Below are 27,111 nucleotides of genomic sequence, written 5' to 3' on the forward strand. Positions count from 1 at the left end.
TTTTATCTCCAGCTTGAGTCACTCTGCTATCAATTTAATTGCACTATTAGACCAATTCCCGGTATTTTTTCTGTATAAATCTGTTCTGCATCTTCCTTGTTGCAATTGCAGTTGTGGCTGGAATGCTAAATTATATACATCTTTTATTACAACTACTCAACTTTTAAAGTTACTCCTAACTTGCTACTGATACATTCTTACTTGAAAAATGTCAGCTGTGTGAACTATTGATTGAAGCAACTGTGTTTATTTTGTATCTCTACTACTACTACACAAGATATTCAAGAACATTTTACTGTGTAATTTTGCAGGTAGTTTTAAAAGTTGGATTGATCACTAGCTATTTTAGTAAATGAAAAAGTGTAACAGCAACAGGATTCCTTGCAGGCTTATGGGGCATGGTTTTATATATCTGACCCTAATCTTGTTTGATATGCACATACAGAACAACAAACAGAGTCAAAAATAAATAAAATGCGTGTACCCTTCTTTTTTTAAGTTTGTATTAGATTTTAACTAAGCAAATTGACCATGACAATAATTGTATTTAGAAATTTGTGAGCATAAAAAAGAACAATATGAACAAGAACAAACAAGCATAACTGTTTACAAGAGTGTCTACTAACAATGAAGATTCTCAAAAAATTCCTGTACATTACAATTAACATGAGTATAGCTATTTTTGTTATTCAAGCAGTTCCTTAAATTTGCCCATGTATTATAGTAGGTAGATGATTCTAGTAGATCTTGATTTAATGGTGATAATTTCCAGATGACATACTTCAGTTGCAATATTTGTGTATTCTTTGAAAGAACTTATAGCTTAATTCTTCCAGTTCTTGGTTATAGCTTTCCTTGCAATTGATAAAATGGAGCATAAAAGAGGGTATTTCATTATTTTAACATAAACAGGAATAGGGGTATTAAAATGAATTAGTGACTTAGATAAAACAAAACTGTCTCAAAATAAAGCCTGTAAAAAAGATTAATGTTATTTCAATAAGGTGTAAGTGCAACACAATCAAAGAACCTGTCCCAACAATCTGCTTTAAGCTCCTGTTTACATCTCCAATAAACTTGCTTCTTTTTAAACATTAGTTTTATGAGGTGTGAAAAAAGATCTATGCAAGAGCTTCCAAGTAAAAAGTTTTAATCTAGGAGAAGTTATTTGTTTGGAAGATATTAAAAAAAATGTTATCCTCTTCATCAGGAGGTCTGTAATTAATGTGAGTAAAATAGTTGTAATAGTTGTCATTGCAACTTTTTGTTTCCTTCCTCACCACTCTACTTTGGATAAGAGACCCTCTCCCAGTGTGTTTTGTTGTATTAATAGTATTAAAATTCAGTTAATTTTTAGATAAGATCTCTTACCCTTGGTTGCATTAACTTAATTTACCTTCACACATTGTCTGCAAGATTGTACAGCCAGCCACATATCTTTGCTTAAATCATATTTACATATGATATAATCAACATAATGCAGTTTTTCATTATTCATTAATTGTAAAACAACATATCAATTTTTTTTCTTTAAATGTAATCATTGTGTCTAACTTTGATGTGAAAATATTATTTTGAATATATGCTATAGGGAAAAGAAGAAAAATTCATGCCTTATATGTTCCATAAATTAAGTTTCTAATGGTATTTAATATAGTAGAAAAAAATAAAAGTCAGTTGTCTGGTGACTCCTTTCTGGAAAGTAATCTTTTAGCAACCAATGTGAACTATTGTGTAGTATAAAATTCTGATTATAGTTTGTGTTATGTCTAAATTTTATAAAAAGGCATCCTAGAAACTCTTTCCACCTGGCTATGTAAATATTATTTATCCAAAGAGATATTGGTTTTATAACTGATGATAAAGAATATAATTATAGATCTGGTAGTTCAATCCCTCCTGCTGTCCAGTCCCTTATATGATGATTTAAGGCAATTCTTGGTTTGCTGGGGAACCAAATACATTTTAAAATTAATGTATTAAATTCTTTAATACATATTTTAGTTGGAGATAAAGATAATGATGGAATAACATATAAGATTTTGAGTAAAATAATCATTTTGATTATAGATAGTCTCGCTTTCATTTTCAAGAAAAAATGTCCATTTATTTAATATATTCTTTATACTGATTATGCTGTTAGTATAATTATAATTTATTATATTATTAATGTTATCTGTTGTAATTATCCCTAAGTAGTTCATTTTTTGCTCTTTGACTATGTATTTAGTAAGTTTATCATTTAGACTATCAATATTGACATTTATGGGTAGTATTTTTATTTTGTTATCATTAAAGGAGAAACCAGATTTTTTGGAAATCATCCATTGCCTTAAAAACAGCAGAAAGGGAACTACTACTGTCACTCAGTGTTAGAAGAATGGCATCATGTCATCAACAAATAATTGGATTTTAGAAATTTCCATCATGTTTGTTATAATTTCTAAATTCTTTTAAAATATCTTCTATTTCAATCACTTTCCTTTTCTCTTACGTGAATAAATCTCCTTTATATGGTAAGACTTACTAATTAGTTTTGTTATGTTAGCTAACCTATGGATAGATCTTGGTTTAATAGATAAATTAATTAAATTAAACTTTTCTAGATTAATCCTAGTTTTATGATTTAGAATTTCCAAATACTTATTATGTAGGTTATTATTCTCTTCTATGTTATTATTGTTACCTGTCTGATTTTCCATCTTTAATTTGTCAAGTTTTTTCTTGTACCTCATGCTGTTCTTTGTCCCATTGCTTTTTTTCATTATTGATAGCACATTGGTGAATCTACCAAAAAGATATGCTTTTAGTGCATCCCATAGACAGAGTTTTAAAATGTCTTCTGTACTGTTAATTGCTATAAAAGAAATAATTTATTCAATAAAAAGTCCTTATAAATCCTTTAAGCAAGTTATATATGCTGGTATCCTCCTGATCATAATGTTATTGTTAGATTTTAAGAACAGCTCAAAAGTGATTGCATTGTGATCTGAAAGTGGGCAAGATACCACTTTAACTTTTACTAGTTTAGCTATCAACTCATTGGAGACCCATACAATATCAATTCTGGATTGTGTTATATGTCTATGTGAGTAATGAGTAAAGAAAAGGGATTCTGGATCTGAGAAATCATACATGTCCCTAAGGTGAAACAGCTGGATGAACTTTAACAGTACCTTTGCTGTTGGTTGTATTTTCTGTTTACCTATTGCATTAGTATCCTTTGATGACAACATACAAATAAAATCTCCTGCTAGTATGATGCTGCCCTTTGAAATTTGAATTACTTGTTCTAGAAGTTGTTCAACAGTTGTAATTCCTATTCCAGGAATCCAGTATAAGCTAGTAATGGTTAATATTCTCTTATTATATTCTAGGGTAGCAGAACAAAGCATGTCTTTATCATCCATGTATGTGTCAATGATTTTAGGCATAGGCAAATAATTTTTCCATAATATAACAACTCCTCTTAGTTTTGATTATATTGTGACCAAGATAATATCAAGTAATACTTAAGTCTTAAGCCTGTCTTTATCTTCTGTCAATAGATGTGTTTCTTGTAAAAAAATTCACTTGATAATGAAATAACTTCAAATATTTGTTTAGACTACCCCTCTTGCAACTGTTATTCAATCCATTAACATTTATGGAAATACAATTAATAAATGTCATTTGTCTTACAGGTCAACAGTGTAGATGTAACTCTCTTAAAATTAAATATATGGATCCGGTATAATATCTCTTCTTTGTTAAAGAACTGCTTATTAATAGTCATACTGGCATTAATACATAAAAGTTTAATTAGATACATAATAATTGCTATTGTAGACACCCACAAAAACAAAAAAACGTTTAATGTAACTAACCACTTACTTTTAAAATCTTTCAAACCCTTCAGCCATCCAATCAAACCCACCCATCTACTATTCTAAAAAGCCCAAACCCCTCTGCTTCAAATAAACAAAATTGTCATTAACAGCAAAGTGAATACAAGTCTATATATTTTACACTGGTATATATGTGTGAAAAATCAGAGTATGTCCCAAAGTTGTTGTTTAACTTACAATACTGCTCATTTTTTTATGTTCATTAAAACACTAAGATAACTAAAATTTTTTTGAGTTGTAACTTGTTCCAATACTATAGACTTAATGAATGGTGAGTGATTGCTTATGGTTAGGAAGCTAAATTTGCTCACTGGTGCTATACCATACCATACTGTTTTTGGTGATCCTGATATAGATTTATTGGATTAGCTTGCCCAGATGTATTGTGATGCTCATGGAAACATAGTGCAAGCCTGAATGAATGGTTAGTAACTACTTTTAGTAGGGCAGTAAAATTTGCATCTTAATGACATATTGATTATAGTGATCTTTTTTTGCTTACTTAAAAATTCAATGACTACTAGTTAAGTGGTAAATCTTTTTAGTAGTTTATGATGTTTTTATTATTTTAGAGTAGTTGGTTTATTATTACTAGCTTGAGTATGTAAAAATGTAAAAGCATTTTAGTCATATTGTTTTTAGCGATCCTCTTATGGATGCACTAAGCTAGTTAAAATATACTAAGTTAATTATAGGAGTATAGCACATGGCTGTATGAATGGCTAGCAACTGACTTTATTAGGGCAGTTAATTTTGTTTTCTAAAGATATATTGTCTTCAATGATTTTTCTACTGACTCAATCTATTAACTTGTTTACAAGTATTACGGAGCATGTTTTTAGCAGCAATAATGCATTTATGATCTTAGCGTATTTGGTGCCTATTGTTTTGGTCATGCTAGCATGCAAATGTGTAAAGGCATATGTGTTTATATTGCGTATTGATTCGAGTGATGCTTTATTATATGGAAGTTAAACTATTTTATGTATTCTACAAGACTATGCCTTTAAATTATAAGTGGAAAGGATTGTTGACGTCAGTCACTTTGTGTGTGGACGTATGGCTAAGTGGAAGGTTTACTGAAAGAGGATTTGAAAGTAAGGAACGTTATTTGTAGGTATATAAAGTTTGTTTTTCTTTTTAGACTTATGTATGTTTATGGCCTGAAGAAGCCACAGTACGTGGTGAAAGTGCTAACCTGTCATTAAAAGATTGCTTACAATATATGCTGTTTGAAGCCATATTTCATAACACTGCTGCTTTTATTTTTATTTAAATAATAATGTAGTGCTGTTTGTGCTCAGCAGTTTACTATAATAAACTAACACATCTTATGCCATGCCTATTAAACATAAGATTTTTTTCTTTCATTGCTTTGTATATAACTTCAAGTATAATGATAAGATACTCATGCCATTAACATCAAACTTATAATAAAAAGGTTGCCAATGTCATATATATGTTTTGTGTCACTATTAATGTAATGCTTGTGTGAAACATTTTAATATATACATTCAAATATAGTCTTTAAGAAATGTACTCAAGAATATATCACAGTACAGGCAGCATTGTTTTGTTTCCTTATTAAATGATAAAGAGCAACACTTCTGACTGATCTTAATGTAAATATAACATTCACCAAATCTTTGGTTTCCATGCTTTGCATAACTTTCTTATCATTTGTCTTGTGTAACAAACTATACTGCTTTATATAACATAAATTATATGTCCATATGCTTATTTTTCATTAAAAAAAAGATATCAAAACTAATCATCTAGAAAGGGAAATATAAACTTTTGGTAATCTACTATTGCATGGTGAATTATATTATTAAGCTACAATGTCTTAACAGTACAGTATAACTTAGATTTTAATTTAAGTTAGCCAGAAATCAGAGTGTAAGTGTCATATTGTATTCCCTGTTCACAATCTTATGCTTTCATTGAGTTTGTTCAACTGAGAACATAGTGACATTTGAGCTAATGCATTTTTCTTAGGTTCCACGTATTATTTAAATTAACCTTCTAAAGCTGTCTACCAATCAAAATTCATAAGCTAAGAGCTCTAATTCTCTGCATGGGTGGGAAACTTCACAAAACTCTGTATACCAGAGAAAGCTTCAAGTGTTTAAGTGTAAGATGAGACAGCTCAAGCACTAGAGAGAAAAAAAAAAACTTTACTTCTACATTTTACAAATACATCTTCTCTAATTCTCTGACAGTGTTTCATCTCATTATCAGGACTAAGGAACACACATAACAAATCTATAAGGAAAATTTATTTTGAATGTATTCCAAGCATCACAGCCCTTCATTTGCAAATTATAAAGTGAAATACCTCCACAGAGAATGGAATTATCCCCCTCCTCCAAAAACAAACACATCACAGTTCATATGGTAAGGCACAACAGCTGCACATTATCAAAGCTCACACACTAAAAAGGTAAACAACTTTCAGGTTATACTATTAGTACACTGTTAGTAATGGTAAATCAACTCCTCAAATGTTATACTGAATTACAGTCAGGCAGGGCCACATGTACATTCATAAAACATTCATAAAATATGTGTTGTCTATTTCTCCCATTATAAGGCATTTTTTCAATGTTAATGCATTTAAAAATGAAATGCCACCTGAAGCACAAGCCCCTTTTTAGTAAATAATTTCCCATTTATGGGAATAAAACAACTTAGGGAATTAGATATGTAAACTAATGTGATCAAACTCAATGCAACTACAACTGACACACAGACACAAAGCAAGCAATAGCTTAATGGTAAGAACACCACAGTTTAAATTTTGGTGTAGGTGCTATATGCTTCTTTTAAATAAGGATTGAGACTAAAAAAGACCTAATGATATTTTGTTATATCATATCAAGAAAGTATTGGTTGTTTATAAAATAGGCAAGTATAACATACAAAGTTTAGGTTACTTTGTAATAGCAGACTTGTTGATTTGATTTTCTAACTTCTGTTTATGTTATAGATGAGTATGACATCTTTTCCAGTATTTTAAAAAAATATGAAGACAAACAACAGACATATTTATATAAGGTGAAAAACAATCTTTAGTACTTTGCTATTTTCTTTATATATAAATTAAGAAACCAGTCATTTGTCTCTTGATTTCTTTTCTTTTCATTTACCTTCCATCCATTTTTCTCTGCTTGGCTGTTTAAGGATATGATGGACCAATCCATATCTTCTTTTTGTTCTAATATTTTATTAGTTTTTAGATATGACAATGCAGTTTCCAGATCTTTGAAGAGTTTAGTTTTGTTTGAAAGAAAATTGTTTAATCTGCCAGGAAACAGTAGATGTACTTCTATTTGTTTTTTTTTAATTACAGGAAGAAATTTTCTCTTGGATATTACTGCTGCAGAATATTCACTGTCAAAATGAATGTTACATCCATCTATTTTTAGTGGTGATTTAGCCCAGGCATTCTTAAGAACACATACTTCATCTTGAGAGGAAAAAAATGAACATTAATAGACCTCGGAGAAGTGTTGTCTTTAGATGCAGGAGTAACTAAGGATCTATGTGCTCTCTCTATTCCAAATGAGAGTGCTTCTGGTAAGTCTAAAATTTTAAGAAGCAAGGAAGATAAAAAAATGAATCATATTATTACCTTCAGTTCTTTCCAGTAATCCAAATATACGGATGTTATTCCTGTGAGATCTATCTTCAAGGTCATCAGTTTTGGATAGGAGAACAGTATTTTGCTTTAAGAGTAACTCAATATTATTTTCATCCTCATTCAGTCTTCCTTCTATGTCATTTAATGAATATTTGATGCCTGATATCGGGGTCTTATGCAGCTGCAGAGCTTCATTGATTTGTTCTATTTGTTGGGAACAGTTCTGTTTAAAATCCTCAATTTTGGTGTTCAATTTATCTGTCTGAAGTGATAATTCTTAAATGTTAGTATTGAATGAATCTCTTTAAGTACAGAATCTTCTGACATTGCCTTTGTATGACTCATTATCAGGCTGGAGGAATTTGACAGGAAAATAATGGAATATGTAAAAAAATTAATTCATTGATACAATCTTCAAGCACTGCAAGAGTTATCAAAATTCAATTAATTAAGTTGTTTAGAATTGTTTAGAAATATATTTTTCTGTCAGAAATATATGTAGAAGCAGAGCAAGAGAAACATGCTGCTCCTGTAGTTGCATCCTGACCACTGTGCCCTCATGTCTTAATAGAAATCTGCAAAGATTGTCCATAGTATTTTAAAACCATGTACCCTAATGACAAACTTACTAATGTTTGAAATGGTAGCACATATTTTGCCATGCACCTTGCCTTCTGCCCTACTTCTTGATAGTGACTTTTATGTTCTGCTATCTCCCAAAACCTCATTCTGTAAGGGCCACTGTTCCATTATCACCATTTCCATAGAGGGCACAATGCTCCCACAGTAATAGGATCATTATGGACTTCATGAGCACTTATACAGAATACATCCCATTTACTGGAGTAGACTTTCTAGCACTTTATAAGGACTCTTCTATTTTGGACCATGTGGTTGTACTTCACAAGGTTATGGGAGGGAGTTCTCCAAATATTCTTTATAAAAATGTTTGAACTTTTTATGACCGAGAATAATGTGGACATATCCTGCTGCAGTTTAACTCTCAACCTCTTAATAGTTAAAGCCAACAATTGTTAGGAACACAGGCCCAAAGTCTGGAATACTTTGTAAATATTGGTATTAATTTTAAAAAGTGGTCAGGATAAGACAACTTAAATTAAACTGCATTTTCTGAGTTAAAAACCTATAAAAGTAAACACAGATTCATAGATGTTTACTAAGCTAATAAACCACAAGTGCTGTTTAACCCTAACCATGCATCCCAAATCTCTGACAAGTTCTGGTACTCTTGATAATTGTGGGCAGGGGCTTGAAAGGTGAAACATTTGCAAGCAGGGGCCTGGGAGATTAACCATTTACAGACTGTCTGTATCTATTAGAGACATAGGTGCCAAGCCAGGGATAAATTTCCTGTTCCTCATCTAATTCTCCAAGTTACACATCAGTTGGGTTAGGGATGACCTCTGCTTCACATGGACAGGGAGCTGGTTCCAGACAAAGGGTAGTCTTTGAGATACATACTTGTCTCTCCAGCAAGTCCTACTGACATCACAGGCAAGTTTTAAGATGTTAGAATGAGTAATTCTGGTGCTGTTTGTTTTGGGATATGCAGGAGCTCCACCAGCGTGGGGTCTGACAATGCCTTGTATACCAGGCATAGATTTCCCCTCAACAGCCTTTAGGAGACAGAATATGAGGATACAGCCTTGATGTCGTCTGCATAGTACATGCTAATTATGCCCTGTATTCCTTTAGTGAGGAATCTCTGTGGACATTCCATTTATTGGATATGCCTCGTTAGGTACATTCCAAAGGGAATATTGTGCTCAATGATAGGTCTGATGAATGCTGAATACAGTGGAATAATGACTTCCTTGGACCTAGATGCCATACTATTGTTTATAAGTTGCACAGCATAGAATGATTTCCTCACTACTATAGACACGTGATGGTCAAAGGCTAGATTACTGTCTATGTTTGTCCCCAAGTCCCAACTGCAGCTGTCAGCAGTCAGCTGTTGTCAATATGATAGTTATCAGGGATGGATGACTTCTGAAGAATACTATTATGCATTTGTTGCCATTTAGTTTTACTCTATGACTCTGGCACCAGTTGTTTGTCTGTGCCAGCCCTTCCTGGAAAGCATTGGGGTCTGTGGGTGATTTTATGACAGCTCCTAATTTGTAATTGTCTGCAAATGTAGTCAGCTAGAGGCCATTGATGTTAGCCTTGACTTCAGACAAGTAAATGCTAAAAAGTAGTGGTTCCAGGACCAATCCCTGATGGACTCCACTTGTGACTTGTCTCTTTGTAGAGGTAGAGTCCCCAATTCTAACTTCCTGGGTTCTGTCTGTGTGCCAGCTGTCCACTGGGTTACATAAGGGTTTGCGCATAACCTCGTCAGTTTGTCAACAATGCCCAAGTGGGGGATTGTGTCAAATGCCTTGACCAAGTCAAGGTAGGCAGTGTAGACTATTCTGCCCTCATCCATTGCTTTGGTGACTTCCTCAAAGAAGTGCACAAGGTTAAGTAGGAATTACCTGCCCTTTATGAAACCAAATTGGGTTGGGTGCAGTGTCTGGAGGCTTCCTATGTCATTATTGGTCATTTCCATGAAAATTCTTTCCATGGCTTTGCATATGAGAGTAGTGAGACTTATGGGTCTGTACATGACCCACCTTTGTACAGAGGGATGAATGTTGCTGTTCTCCATTCATGAGTCACAAAGCCTGTTTGGAGGCTAGAGTTAAATAGCAATTCCATAGGGCCTAATAGATCATGTTTCATGCTATTTAGAAGGCATCCTGAGATGTTGTCTGGGCCTATCGATGCAGTTTTCTTGGCCTTAGAGAGAGCATTAAGGACCTGTTCCCTAGTGATAGCATGGTGTTATATTTTATGCTATTTCCTGAGGAAAGGTTGATGGGGAGAAGGGGGTAAAGTTGGAGCTGAATTTGTTAGCCAGTAGGTTTGCCATATCTTCTGGCTCAGGATAGGTGGCTGCATTTACAATGAGCTCTGTATATAATTGTGTATTGTCTTTGAGGTTGTAGACATAGTTAAAGAATGCTTTGTGGTTGCCCTTGTCTCGGGAGGCCAAATTTACCTCAAATTTAACTTTGGTAGACTTGATTTATCCTTTGACTTGTTTATTTAATTTGATGAGTGTGCTTTTATCCTGCTGTGTGCTGCACCTCCTAATTTTTGCCATAAGTTTCTTCCTTCTATTATGCAGCCTTAATTTTGTGATTCCACCAGGGTGGCTTGTTTTTTGAGTTAGTTCTGTGCTTCTTCCTGCTGGGTACAGCTGCCTATATGCAGCTATTAACATGCTTGTACAGGTTTTCTGGGAACAGTTCTATGCAGGCAGCAGTGTTCGTATGGTGTATGGGCATTTGAAATTTTGCCAGGTTATCACTTAGTAGTAGGACATTTGCCTTAGAGTAGTTCCTGAATATTCCTGGGTTAGCTGAGGTTCCAGGTGTTATTTCTACTTCAAAGGGACTATTTTGTGGTCTGACCTTACCAGAGAAGACATTACACTAGGAGGTGTGCAGCACTCTCTCAAATTAGTGATGACCAGATTCAGTATTGCTGCTACCCTTGTTGGTGTATTGAGAATCTAGTCCAGGGCGTTTGTGTTTACAAAATCCATGAATCTCTGTGTCTGTATGTTTGATGTATTATAGGATTCCCAGTTAATAGTGGAGTAATTAAAGTTGCCCATGGATATAGTATTGAGTTGGATAGTGAATGTTTCCAATAAATTTAAGTACATGGCATGGGTTTACTGGGTCATAGAGGGGGACCATAGCTGGCAAGGGAGTGGTACTGGATTTTTTCCTATGGTGATTTGAACATAGAGAAGCTCAAGTGCATTGCCCTGTTTGACCAGCTTTGAGATATATTTATTTCTGATGTAAATCGAGACACCTCCACCTACAGTCCCTGTGTGTGTAGTAGCTAGTCTGAATGTGTGGAAGGCATTATAACCTTGCACTGTTGCTGTGCTCTCCGCATCTTTAAACCATGTTTCAGTGACCATTCAGACATCAACATTCTCTAGGGTAAAGAAAGCTTCTAGGGGGTGGTGTTTTTTGTTTAGACTTTTAGCATTGAGCAGTAATACCTTTAGTTTTTCTTGGTTTTGATTTGCTATGTTGTATTTACTTCAGTTTGACATTGCCTAAAAAAGGCACTGGGGAAATCAGTGTTTTAGCTAATATTCAAAAGCCTAGAGGGAAGACGGGCAGACCATCCCTGGCAAAGCAGCATGGTCTATTGACCATCTCCTTCCATGTTGTCAAATATTGCACCCCCTTAGAATACCAACAGAAACTAAGCGAATTATTAAAGTCAGTCATCTTTTGTTCATATTGTGGCATCATTCTTGAAGAAGGTAAAATGCAGCTCAGTGCTAGGGATATACCAGCCTGGGACACATATTCTGAGAGCTCCATTATATCTCTCTTCATATAGCCCAGGAAGGTACAGTTCAGGTCATTTACACCCATGTGGGCTATGCCCGAGTCATACTAGTACTTGTGGACTAATGACCTCTGAGTGAGTGTGTAATGTGGCAGATCCTGGCCCTGATCAACTGACTGTGACTTTCTCCTTACCTGGTGAGAGGAACATTAGTGTGTCTCACAATGGAGTCTCCAATGACTAGAATGTTGGATTCTGTGGTGGCTTGCCTTATGGGCTTAGAAGTAGAGGCTCCATGAGATGTAATTGTATGTTTTGATGTCGGTGTTGTTTTGAAAGAGTGTATTCAGCATTGCTGAGAGTGTTTGTTATATGTACTTCATCTAGGAGGTCTTTGAGGTTTAGGAAGGTTACATATAAGTGTGTAAGCATATGTTGGTCTATGTGTCTGCTTTGAAGTGTGTGTTGTGGGTGCAGTGTGTGTGTACTACTGACAACCTTATTGACATTAGGAGTGCTTTTCTGTGAAAGCTTTGCCTCCAGTGATGTGAAAACACACCTGTCACATACCAGCAAGCAATATTGAACATCTTCAGACGTCAGTAGGATTTATTTGGAGAAACACCTGGAGACATCACCTGGCTATAATGTGTTAAAAACACAACAGCACCAGGGTGGGATGGTGAGAAAAACTTAATTTCTGTGTGACTCAAAAGTGACACAGCTGTGGTCTTTTTCCTAGTTTAAATATGCAATTAAAAATAGAATACAAGTAAAACACAGGGTAAAGAAAATGAATCACAATATGCAAAATAGAAGAAGGCAATAAAGCAACACAAAATACAAGAAAGCACAAACAAACTAATATTTTTCCACATTAAGTTGCAGCAGAGACTGGGTGAGCTTTTCTTGTAAAGCGAACATGCTGTTATTTATTTATTGCAAAATACCGTATTTTCAGAAACATCTTAGACAACAACAGCATGGTATTTTTGAATCAAAAACACACACACACACACACACACACACACACACACACACACACACACACACACACACACACACACACACACACACACACACACACACACACACACACTGTTGAGAGAACAGCTAGGGTTAGCAAGTGTGCACATCAACTAAGAATATTTTCACAACTAGGATGAAAGATAATCTTTAATTAAAAGCCCATAAAACACAGACAATGATACATGATTTACATTTTGTATTACTACATTTAAGTATAACCTACAAATCACTGATAAAAGTAGCAGTGTGCTACACATTGTAAACATGATTATCTACCTAGAAATTCTTAACAATGTGCTATACGTTATAAAAATGGTTATCTATCTTGAGATGGTGCTTGAAACTCTTCTGCCCTTTCGAGCACAAACATAACTGGGTTACTAAAGGTATTAATGTCAAATTATGAGGTAAGTCTAACAACTCACTTGATCTCTCTCGCACGCTCTCTCTCTCACTCTCTGTTAGTTGCTATATATTTGCTACTGTGCAACCTTCTTGTTTCATGTCTTAGTGACATACCTTTCTTATTCATGGAAAGGAATGGACTAGATAATTTCTTATAGTACTTTATAGAAAATGCGCTGTATGCTTGCAGAAAGCAACATGAAACTGTGCCAAATATAATGGATGGGGGGCTCCTTCCAAAGGGTCATAAGCTTTTAGATATGTATAGCATGTTCCATAGTTTAATTAATACTGGTCTGCTCACCCTGTTAACATATAAACTGACAAATTCATCCCAAAACTATCACTACAGATCCTCTCAAAAGTGTTGCCGTAATGGTTGTCACAGCATGTACCACCTTCAACAATGCTGATAACAGAACATTTTGTTATGTCACTCTTGGTACATTGCTAAGTACCATTCATGAGCTCTTGCAGTGTAAGACCTTTTGCAAAGCTTACACTGTGGTTGTGCTGAATTTCAGTATTTCTGAATAATGATACATCTTTGATCTTCACTTTATTGGCTCTGTCTTCTCTTTCTCTCACATATCACTTATATTATTGGTTTCCCTTTTCCATCATTGCATTTTCACTTCTAAATAGCAGCCATTCAACTATTATATTTTCTGTTCTGTCTGTCCCACAATGTGCAATTCCTTTCTCATATTACATCTTATTCTTTGTCCCAAGATCATGCCCTCTTGTTGAATCTTACTTTTAACACTGGCTTATGTGTTAGCTCTACATACGCGTACCATGTAGGTTACCCAGTGGTTTATGCTAATATCTTTCCTGTAAGTCTGTTACAGTCAAAGGTTATTGGAAATACACCTGTTATATGATTTTGGGCTATTGCTTCTTAGTATTTCTCTTTGGTATATAAGAGTGTGGATTCTTGTTGTAATTATCAGGACAGTAATTAGGATCCTTAGAATGTGAAGCTTAATGTACTTGCTGTTGGTTTTGTAACTGATCTTTTTGTAGCTCTACCCAAGTATTTATTTCAGCAAGTGTAATTTTCTGGTTGCAGTCCTGAAGTCTTGTCCTGCCTACTGTACCTGACCCAGGTAACATAGAAAACATACAATACACTTTTCAAATACTATGTATTGTTTTCACATCCTTATTTTTAATGTGGTACCACTGTCCACACTGGAAATGCTTTATTTATATCATGATGTTGTGTTCTTATAATTTCTGAACTGTTTTTTTAGACTTGCAAACTTATGCTGCAAGAGGTACATGGGAGCAATCAGCAGAGCATGTATGTATGCATGGGGGCATGCTCATCTCTCCTCTAGCCAGGCAGCTATTTTTTTTTTATTTTTCTTATACAGTGGCTTGGTAAGCCCACTGCAAAGCTGTCTCTTTTCATGGATAACCATGAGCATTCTCTGGTTAAGTGACGTGCTCAAATTCACAAAGTAGAAAAATGAAGATAGAAAGAATGACAGCTTGTATTCTAGGCACAGGGAGCATCTCATTAACAGCTCAGATCTGTAGTCCTCTGCTAACATAGGTCACTCTGTGGAACCTGCAACATGTGCTGCTACCTACGGCCTGACTCACACTGCAGGAGGAATATATGGACTGATTGAACTTCCCAGGCAGAAAAAAAATTACTCTTGGAGCTGTCACCTCATCCATTGGTACCTAGCTCCTTGAATATTTTAACATGTTTTATAGTTCCCTGATCTGAATGGGCCAACTCGATGCAAGCAGGGAAGCTGACAGAGCAAGGAGTTGTGGAATTTGAAGAAGGAAGGAAAACAAACTTCCCAGGCTGCTAACTGCTAACCTCAGTGCCATAATATACTGCTCTAGAAGAACATTACAAGCTCACTGAGATCGGCAGTCTGTGAATAAAAGTCAGTAAGAGGAATAACAATGAAAATATATTCACTGCAGCATGACTTTGCAGCTCTTTAAAAGCAGCCCAGAAATTATAAAGACACTACAAAGTATGACAAATAAAATACTTCCAGAGCAGAAAGTGGCACCTAAAGGCTGTTGTCATTCCAATGTTTAGTGTTACTAGGGTTTGTCAGATAATACAGGAGCAGAAAAAAATGGCACCAGACAAGGGAAAAGTGATATATTACAGATGGACCTAAGTGAAAAAAATAGGCTTAGACTTGTCAGTCAGTGTTTATAACCTAAGCAGGCAGCTTGATGAGAATAAGGGTTAGTAGTGTGGTTTTGGAGTCTACTTCTTGCTTCATTGTTTTCTGCAGTTTTTCAAAGTTTTCATCCAATGAGTGCATTTGCATGTGGCAAATCTCAATGTAATTAGAAGAACTTTCAACTCCTTTATGAGATGTCTTAGAATGAGGAGCTTTGGGAGAAGAAAACTAAGAGGTACAAGATCCCTTTTCTAGACATTATATAATTCTACAGGGCTTTCATTAGTTTTTGATTTATCATTAAATGCTCTGTGAAAAGAAAATTCCTGGGTGTTGTTCAAGGCACTCAGATTAATCCTTTGATGCAGTCATCTACAGGATGGATTTGTTTACCAACAGGTATTTGTTCAAAGAAGTTATTACTATTCTTCTTCTTCTTCCGGCTTTTCCCAGTTTGGGGTCGCCACAGCGGATCAACTGTCTACTCATGATTGGCAGTGGAGTTTTACAGTGTCAAGTTGCCAGTCCAGCACCCAACCTCCCACAGAAGGCACACACATGCACACACTAGGGCCAATTTAGACTGTCCAATCCACCTACAGCATGTCTTTGGGATGTGGGAGGAAACCGGAGTACCCGGAGGAAACCCACGCGGTCACAGGCAGGACAAGTAGACTCCACACAGAAGGCACTCCAGCCGAGGATCGAACCAGAGAACCTCTCGCTGTGAGGTGACAATGCTAACCGCTGCACCACCGAAGTTATGACTGTTACAGTGATAAAAGCCCAGGGGACACACTCTTAGATAAAAAAGGTCTTAGTAAAGTATAAAAAACAGTCTTGTGAAAAGATATAAAAAATAAAATAAGAAAGATGAATTAAGGATTTCTGTTCTGCAATTAGTTTTTCATCAAACCTGTCTCATTGAACAGAATATAGGGAAACATTTTTCAGTGAAACGTAGGAGTCAGTGGATGTGCTGATGGTACATCATCATGAAAATGGAATCCAAAATGAATGAGCCTGCAGTCTGCAAAGTCCAGCCTGCACATCTGTACGTGGAGACAGTGATGTAATTCGATGTCTTGGAATGGAACATATGCAAAATTCTGTAAATAAAAAAAAATAAAAGGTTTATTGAAAAGGAAAGAAATCTGGTGTTTTTGTATTGTTATTCATAAATTAATGAAATGTGTGGTTATTTCTAGTAAATGTGTGGTTATTTCTGGTAAAAAATCATCAATAAATCTTATGTAGAACTGTACAAAGTAATATAGGTCGTTTCTCTAGAAAATGGATCTTCTAAGATTTATTTGCATGCAGAAGACAACTGTGTGTTGGTTCTGAAATGTAGAGTGCTTTAACATTTGTTAACAACTGAATTTATGCTTTGAGTAATCATTTGGTATTATGAAAAAATGGTGTCATTAAGAATCATACTGCAGCTTGTCCAAATAAACTACATCAGATGCACTTTTTGAAGTTAGTTTTTAAGTTAGGTAGTTTGTTCATTGAAACAATGTTACAAGAACTATGTTTCAGTTTCATTCAATAAAGGTGGCACGGAGAGAGCTACTGGATTTCAACCAGTTTTGTTTGGTGACTCAGCCATTAAGAAAACTTCAGTTAATAAACAGGATAATAACAAACATGATAATAGAACTTTTAATAGTACGTTCCCTATCATATTTAGTGCTGATGTTGCTAATACAAAGAAAAGAACAGACAATCTGGATTTAACAATAATTGTAGGTGAAAGTTGTATTCATTAGCAAGAAAAATAAAAAAACAACTAAAACATGTTATCCATAAATAGCTCTTTAACCATAAATGTATTACACTTCCATTAACAAACAAACCCACAAGAAGAGCTTTCACTATTGTCACTACATAAATATTAGTCTATCACTAAACCTACCCAGTTAGTTAGGTCAGTTGGTATAAAATAGCACTTTAATATTTATTTTACATTTGTTGATTTATAATTTTTAATTATAATACACATACATTGTTTACATGGTTATATGTTTAAGGTGTCATTTTTTGTAGGAAAGATGACAATAAAACAATACAGCAAATATAGAACAACTTATATCTGATTCATGGCAAACTAATAGCAAATGCCTTATATAAGCAATTGATATAACTCTATAAACTAAAAAAACTTCTAGACCTTATGATTAACTTATGAGACTAGATGTTTGAGGGGGCTATTATGAAAGTACGCTTGAAGAAAGGGAATTAGAATGGCAATTAAGTTTAAATTCTGATCATTTTCTTAGCCTAAGGAGATATTTGACTATCAATATTGTTTTAAAACTGATACCTGTGAAATAAGGCTGTTTTTAAACATATATATGGAATGTCTTGATGGTCAGTTCTTTCTGTGGTATTCTTTATAATGGAATATACAATGCAACCTATTTTATCATCAATTATTTTTTTCCTTATGACTTTTTGATTGGAACTTGTTCGATCATGTGATCACTGAGGTCTATACTGCTATATGCACATCATTAATTGTCCTGAAGATGTCTAACAGTACTTTGCAAAGCAGGTGAAGTCATTCAACAAATTTTAGCATGTGGTGTTCTGAATGTCTCTCTCTCTCTCTCTCTCTATATATATATGTATATATATCAGCATTCTCAATTTTCAGTTTTGTGGTTTTATTGATAATGACAATTCAGTTTGCTTGTGATACAAATAAGCTATTCCCTTCCATTTTGATTCAATGTTTGTTTGCTTACTGCTAAGAAATGCCTTAACTGTCTACCGTAGTTATAATGAAATAAAATAGAACAATATACTGAATGTTTCTGTTTTCTTCCTTAAATGTGTGAGCGTAGATGTGCATATTTTAATGTACAATGTGTACTTCTTTGAAAGACTGTAGTAAATTATTTGAAGTGATGGTAACATTTTGTAATCCATGTCCTTAATTCTTATAAATCTCTGTCAGTGCAGTTGTATACAATCAGTCTTTATCATATACATTGCCAGTAGTAAACTGAAGTTTTTATGTGATTTACTCTTTAAAGCATCTGTTAAAATCCCCTTAATGTCCGACATCCTAGTTTGCATAATTTTAGGATTTTTTTCTCCTCTCATAGCTATAATGATTCATAACTTTGATAGTGGTTTTAATTTTGGCTGTATTCCAATATTATTCTTGCAGATGACAGTCATTGTATAATAGAACATGTGTATCCTTACATTGGTTTGTCACTCCTCTTCCTTGGACTTTCCTGTTGTACTTTATCATCATAATGCTGAAACACATGGCAGAATACTTACAAGACAGCCCTTGAATGTAAAAAGTCCAAACATTTTTCACTAAATGAGTTTGGCAGATGCTGCACTTTTGTCAGAAGTATATTGAAATTTACTAAAGAGTTAAGACCCAGTTACAACAAAACATTGCATGCCGGTCTGAAGGAACTTCCACACAGACAAATAGGCATGGTCCCCCACCAAAAGAAAACACCATAAAATAAAATACACATAGACAGCTGCATATGTACATACATGCATATCAAAGACAAAAAGTGAAGCAGATATGCATTCTCACTTTGAATCCACATCAATGGCCAAGTAAGTCTTTTAAAATATGGGAATTATTTCAGACTGTGACGTATGTATTTACCAGATATGAAATAGTAATATCTATTTATGCATTATGATTTAAACAGGCACATCAGTTTCTGTCAAAATTATTCAGCTAAACATCTTCTGGCCTTTTTTCTTTGGGGAAACCCTCTCTAGGTTTGCTCAGCGCTGCTTACATTATTGCAGACAGTTATAAAAGACACGTTGAAATAGCTCTGTCGCTTCAACAATATATGTATGTTACATTTGGTGCAGCCCTTGCTAGAGGAAGTGTGGCATTTTTTCAAAATGTTTCCGAGAAAAATATACCCCAAACATAAAATTGTATTGTGATGACTATAGCTACTTGCTAAGACAACTATTTTGCTGGACAGTTCAGTTTTATTCCATGTGTGCATCATTCCAGATACAGAGTGGCTATCTGCAATATAGGTAGTCCCCCCTTTCCAAAATATATAACACTTGATATTACTAAACAGAATTGCATGGAAAGCAGTCCTGGTAACATGATGCCAACATGACTGTGAATGAAAAGTGTATTTCATTCCCAAACCTTAGTGGAAGATGATAGTAATGATTCATACATCTGAAGGCATACTGACTTTATCATTGTCAGAATCTGCATAATAGCTATCAGGTAGTCTGCACGAAGAAGACCACACCTCTTTCCGAAGATTTAGTTGTGGCTATGGTTACTGGGTGCACTGTACTGGGCAGATTGATTTAGGAAAAGACAAGGAGGAAGATGGCAGTATGGAAGCTTGCCATCTTGTAGTTTAAGGTACTTCCTTTTTTAATAAATGCAATAGTTTATCAGTTTATCATCAATATTTGAATAGTTAGCTCACATGCACACACATTGATATGAATATTTTATATAACTCTCTAACTACCTATCTATCTATCTATCTAAAATATTGCATGGAATAGTGTCACATCCAGTTGCACGGAAAAGTGTATCTCACATAAAAAAGCAATAAACCAGCACTCTGGTGTAATATAAGTGAACTTTTATTCTCTATGTAGTCTCTCTCTCATAAAACTTGTATAAGTGAACCTGGTTTATCTTGTTTTTCCAGCTGCACAGGGGAATAAAAGTTTTTTTTGTATCGCACCAGTGGGCTGGTTTATTGTTCTGGTAAGTGACTGAAATGCACAAACATCGAATCACTCTAGACCGACACCGATACTGGAATATTGAAAAACACACTTGCCAAAAATCAAGCATAATGAAAGCAAAAAAATGTATTTTGTGATCTAACAAGAGGTTCATAGGTTTGTACTAAGCCAGCTACCCTTGAGAGCCATTTTAAGTCTATCCAAGTTCCCTCAAAGTTGAGAATACAAATCCTTTATCTTATGTCTGTGAGGTAAACACCTTAACCATTATGGCAGGCCTCATTTCCCTTTATACTAATGCTCAACCCTATTATCACATTCAAACCAAATCTGAATAGTTGTAGTGTTGTGGAAAGTGTTTTTCTAAGGTAAGGAATAGGGTTGGGGTCAGGGGCAGAGGTAGGGTGAGGGTTAGGGCTAGCACATATTACTACCCCTATATAACCCTTTCTGTAACACCACTACTGCATAAGGCAGTCAAACTCACAGCACACACACCAATGTACATGTAGAACACTAAAACTATTCCTTTACCTAGACATTATTCTGTCCATAACACACAAACAGTTGAAACGCTCTCCTACCCCTCGATGCAAAAACTGTTGGTATATCCAAATATTTTGGCATTACGATAAAAACACATATTTACATTCAATAATACGTCTTCCTCTCTTCAAAATTTGCAGCATGCAACGAGAAATCCACTCGAGAAAGAGAATGCTCAATGACACGTGTGTGTGTGTGTGTGTGTGTGTGTGTGTGTGTGTGTGTGTGTGTGTGTGTATGTGTATATATATATATATATATATATATATATATATATATATATCTGTGTAACATATATGTTTATATATGCATATATATATATATATATATATATATATATATAAAATATATGTTTATATATGCATATATATATATATATATATATATATATATATATGGGTACCTATGAGTTGATCGACAACTTAAAACATCGACAGTGACTTCACCGACAAGTCAAATAACCGACATCGCAAAACACGGACGTTTACCAGGTAACGGATGTAAATTCGCTACTCATGCCTACCATGGTTGCATGACACTGCCACACTTACTAAACCATGGTAGGCATGAGTAGCGAATTTACTGTCGATGTTTTAAGTTGTCGATCAACTCATAGGTACCCATATATATATATATATATATATATTATATATCTCATTAAAAAGGGAAAACTAGTTGTACAGGAATGATATCAGCATATGATGTAATAAAATAGACTGTTGTCATAAATATTAATGAAAAATCTGTGTTAAAGATCACCTTACATTCCTATTAAAAACAAGAAAACAGGATTCAAGCTGGTATTGCTTGTTTAACCCATGGTTTATTAAGTAAAAACAAAAGATGAGGGCTTTCAGTCTTGTCAGAGCTTCGTTAGATCTAAGTTATACATATAAGTAGCAAGTAATATATACTTTTCAATTTTTCATATAAAATGCCACTTAAATTACAATGAAAGCAATAATCCAAGAGCGCATAAACAGATTGCATTTAATGACAGCAGTGACTGGAACAGTCACATGTACCTAGTTTGTATTTTATTGTGATTGGTGCTGTTTACCCTGTCTAATTAGTTTTTCTTTTTTTCTGAATTGTTTTTCCTTCAGGAAAGTGTTTAATACCCTTAAGGGTGGAAAAAACATTTCCTCTGTAGTAGATTTTGTTGTCTGTTTATATATATATATATATATATATATATATATATATATATATATATATATATCCGACACCGGAAGATCGACAATGGAGATGACCGACAGTTGAAAAGCCCAATGCTGAGAACACCGATATGTTAAGGTAAGTGCGCAATAGTGACAGACTTTAGGGTTAGGGGCGGGTTAAGTGAGTTTAGGTTAGGGTGCGTGTAAGGTAAGTGTGCGATAGTGACAGACTTTAGGGTTAGGGGCGGGTTAAGTGAGTTAGGGTTAGGGCGCGGGTTAGATGAGGGTTAGGGTTTGGGTTAAGGTTAGTGCATAGATAGTTGTGTATGTAAGGTTTAGTGTAGGTTGGTAAGGTTTTTGGTGTGTTTGTGTTGTGTGTGTGTTTTTCGGAAAAGGTATTTGTTTTGTTTTGTTGATTGTCAGGATTGTGGTTTGTCAGGCATGTGAAGTTTCATGCTTTTGAACTGTCGGTTTTGTGGTGTCGGTTATCTTGTTGTCGGTGTTTTGGCGTGTCAGTGTTTTCAGGTAGATCCATATATATATATATATATATATATATATATATATATCTTTATGGGCCAACTAAATATGACAGACCCATATGTTGATATCCCTAATGTTGACAATGCAAATGTCGACAATATCAAAATGCATGGGCAGAGGGTATTTCTTGGTGGATGTAAATAAAAAAAGAACACAAAAAACAAATTTTTACACAGAGGGCAAACCCCCCTGCACCCCACATTCCCTGCTAATTATATATACTTACTCTGAGACTGTACAATGCCAGGGAAAGGGCACATTCCCCAAACATCGGAATTGTGTGATCTTGCACACCTGTCAGACATCAGTTAATTGTATAAGGAAAACTGTGACCAATGAAATTCTTTTGAGCTACAGACATGCCGTACATCACAGTATATTCACACACACCCGCGCACACGCTCACACACACACCCATGCACACACACACACAAAGAAGTAGCATCATACAGATTCAGAACAATTCCCCATTAAAACCCAGGTTCTAATTTTATTTTAAATAGAAGCCTTGATATAATCACTATATTGAAACCAAACCAAATAAATAAAATAATATATACAAACACTGTTTCTTTGATCATTATGTTGTCACAGAACCATATGAGGTAAGCACATTAGAAAAGTAAGACTGTATTTATATATATATCTTTTTTAAACAAGGAACATCTTTATTAAATTATCACTTATGACATAGGCAGTCATCCATTTATATAAATATCATTTTGATTACAGATTTATCTTGGCAGGCACTGGAAGAATCCTTTTCTTTAGCTTAATCTTCTCATTAGAGAAAGGACTCCTGTTTTTTTTTTTTTTCTAGATTGCTGCATAAATCCTCAGATATTCAAAGGTTCTAGGTACTCAGTATGCGCAGAATTTTGAAGCACAAAGTTATTTGTGGCGCGGTCATTAGCATTACTGGCTCACAATGCTCAGTTCTTAGATGTGGTGCATTTTGATCTGAGTCCACATGTCCTTCCTGTGTCTTCATGGGATTTCACTGGATGCTTTACTTTCTTCCCAATCCCATATCGAAAGATGGGCTGTAAGGTGTCTGTTGTTCTTTTGAATTGCCTGTAGACACGGGCGCTTTATGTAAGTGAGTTTGTATGTATATCCTGTGATGGACTAACATCTCATCAGGCATTAACATGTCTGCCTTCTACCAGCTGAGTGCCAGGATAGGTTCCATGTCTCCATGACAACCCATAACTAGGAAAATGAATGAGTGAATTAAGCCATTATTGCCTGGAGAACCCAGTACTGTGAATCTGCATTCCATGTTAGACATTTTGTGACCGACTTTCCTTGCCAAACTAGGAAAACAAAGGAAAAATCAAAGGTGAAACAAGTGATACTTGTTTGAAATTAACTAAAAAGAGGAGTTGCAGTTATTTAAGGAGAAACAGACCAAAACTGTTCAAGTATGTTTTGTATGTTTGCATGTTGTTTAAGCCTGTGTGTTTTAATTCAAAATGTATTATTGCTAGCAAAGTCATCAAGGAAATTTAGTTTTAAAATACCTTTACCTTCATTTGTTAATCAGTTAAGACCCATTAGGTATACACATATCTTTCATGTGTGAGTCTGGATCATTAGCATGGTTAAGCAACTTGATCATAGTTAGTAACCATGAATATGGAGACTGAAAGAATGAAACCCAAGACAAAAGGAAGAAATTTGTTATAACAGCTCTAATATTGATAATGTTGGTTTCAGTACATTTTTACCCCCTTTTGCCTCCCCATTGGCTGCTGACTATCAACAATTCTATGACTCGATCACCCCTTCTCTTCCCAATAGAATGATAACAAGTCATCTTTCAGACAGCATTTAGTTTTTTTTTTTTTTTTTTTTTTTATTGAGCCTTAATTCCTGATGACAATCAGGAGCAACTACCAGCTAAACAAACATGTCTGTCAATGCACATGGCTGCTTATGACTACCTAATATGCAATTTGGCATGAAAACCTTTATTATGGCCCAGCTGGCATACCTGCATTACAAATAGCCTTTACATGTGATGTGAGAGTGGGTATACCTGTTTTTGTCCCCCTGGGATGGACAAGTCATCACTGGCCATTCACTTCCATCCTCCCTCATCTTCTTCTCCACTGCCCAGGTCAATTCAAGGTCAGTAGGGTCACAGTCAGGGCTTCATCCCTCTGTGCTACAGAGCTAAGTGCTTCCTTAACATATCACTCATACTTCACTAAAAAGGCTATCTAAGATAAATATTCTGAAATTTGATTCAGAATTATAGCACCAATTAGGTACATTCATTTAATTTAATTAACCTTTCATTAAAATGTTATTAAGTTTCAAAATTCTAGACCAGTATGTAACACACCACTGATAACACTCCAAGCTGACAATAAAAAAAAGAGAAAACACATTTGTGCCTTCACAAAAATGTTATGAATATTTCATAGTGCTTTCTTCATCCATGATACAAAACAAATTGTTATTCTATCAACTTTTAAAGTATATAAGAGCAATTTTTAAAATATATACATAATTCTTTTTGGGGGTAGGGTGAGCAGACATGATTTGTGTATATATCTCTCTCTCTCTCTCTATATATATATATATATATATATAGATAGATAGATATAGATATATACCAGCAACAATGTTAAATATACAATTGTGACCATTTGTTCTTTCACTTTAATCCCAATCTAACAACAAAGCAGTGCATAGGAATTGAATATTATTTTGGGGGGATTCACAGAGGCAGACAATGTTTCTGAGTTTGCCTTTTGGTAGCCTTGTAAGCACTGGTCATCTTTTTTTTTTTTTTAAACAAGTTTATTGTTTTTAACATACAAAATAAATATCATAACAATTTTATACAAGCAATTAAAATAGAAATAGTTATAACATTCAATAAAATAACCAAAGTATTTACAAAGACATCCACTACAAATCAAATCAATTGATTAAACTATAATGTCATGCTATTGAGACTAAGATTTTTTTAACAGGTTTTGTAAAATATCCCATATAATATAGTAAGATGTTTTTCTAGTAGTTCTTGATTTTATTGTCATCAATTCCATATGACACACTTCAGTCATAACATTTTTAAATTCATTAAATGAAGGAGGGGTATCTGAAATCCAATTTCTGGTTATTATTTTTCTAGCCACTGCTAGAATAGACCATAATAAGGGAAGTTTAACTTTTTTAACACTTTTAGGAACAGGTGTGTTAAATAATATAAGTGATTTAGAAACAATGAAATTATCTGTGAAAAGGGCCTGCAAAAAATCATTGATTAACTTCCAATATTCCTTCAATTTTATACAGTCATAAAACATATGTGCCCAATCAGCATTTATTTCTACATTGCATCTTTTACATAAGTTGTCTTTATTATTTATTTTATTCATCATTAAAGGTGTATAGAAGGATCTATGTAAAAATTTCCGAGTAAAAAGTCTCCAATTAATGGAATAAGTAGTTTTATAAGCAGATTCCAATATATATTGTTTATCTTGTTGTTTTGGTGATTCACCATTAATGGAAATGAAATAATTCCAATAGGTATCTGAACTGTAATGAGTTTCTTCTCTGATAATTTTATGTATGTATGAGAGCTTACCTTTATCAGAAACTCTATGTTGTAAATTTAATATCAAGTAATCAATCAGTATTGGAAAAGATTCTTTAACTGTTAAAGACATTAAATCAATTTTATTAATAAGATGTTGTCTAAAAGTCTGAATTTCTAACCAACATGTTTCTCTCAAATCAAATTCTTGCTTTAAGAAGTCTAAATTGTTTACTTTATTATCAGACAGCAACTGATACCAATACTTTAGATCATTCTCTGTGACTAAAAGTTCTTTCAGAGGTGGTTGACAAAAGCATACCTTGTGTATACATTATAAGGAATAGAATAAAATTCCATTCCTTATACTTAGGATGCATGAATATAAAATTACGATAACTGATAATAATGTTTAATGGGTAACTAACTACATATTTTGGTGTAATGGATGAAGTACAAAATTCTTTTAGTAACCATAACATAGGGTTATTTACAATAATATTTTTTATGTATTAAAGAGATTTTCATGAAGTGAATGCTAATTAGTTCCCAGTAATCTTTCCATATTGTAACATATGACTGATCTATTAACAAAGTAATAACTTTTATAATAGAAGAGATAGTATATAGATTAAAGTCTGGAAATGAAATGCCCCCTTGAGACCAGCTATTAGTATGTTTCTTTAATGCAATCCTAGGTCTATTAGGTGCCCATAAGAAATTTAACATTAGTGAATTCAATTTCTTAATAATTATTTTTGTAGGTGGGAGTATTATTGATTGTATTAAGTATAATATCTTAGGGAATACTATCATTTTAATAATTGTGAGTCTCTCTTCCATGGTAAAAAACATATTGTTCCAGCTATTGAAAAGATTTTGTATATTAAGAAGACAGGTACTATAATTATTATGTATAATAGATTTGATATCTTTAGTTAATATTATACCTAAGTAAGTTATCTGACCTGAGTTGGGTATATATTTGTTAAAATCATTGAGGACATTTTTTCGTGTGTATATTGGTAATATTTTAGTTTTTTCTTCATTGAATATTAAA

The sequence above is a fragment of the Protopterus annectens genome, chromosome 11.part0, assembly GCF_019279795.1.
Source record: "Protopterus annectens isolate FY-2018-M chromosome 11.part0, PAN1.0, whole genome shotgun sequence".
Taxonomy (NCBI): Eukaryota; Metazoa; Chordata; order Ceratodontiformes; family Protopteridae; genus Protopterus; species Protopterus annectens.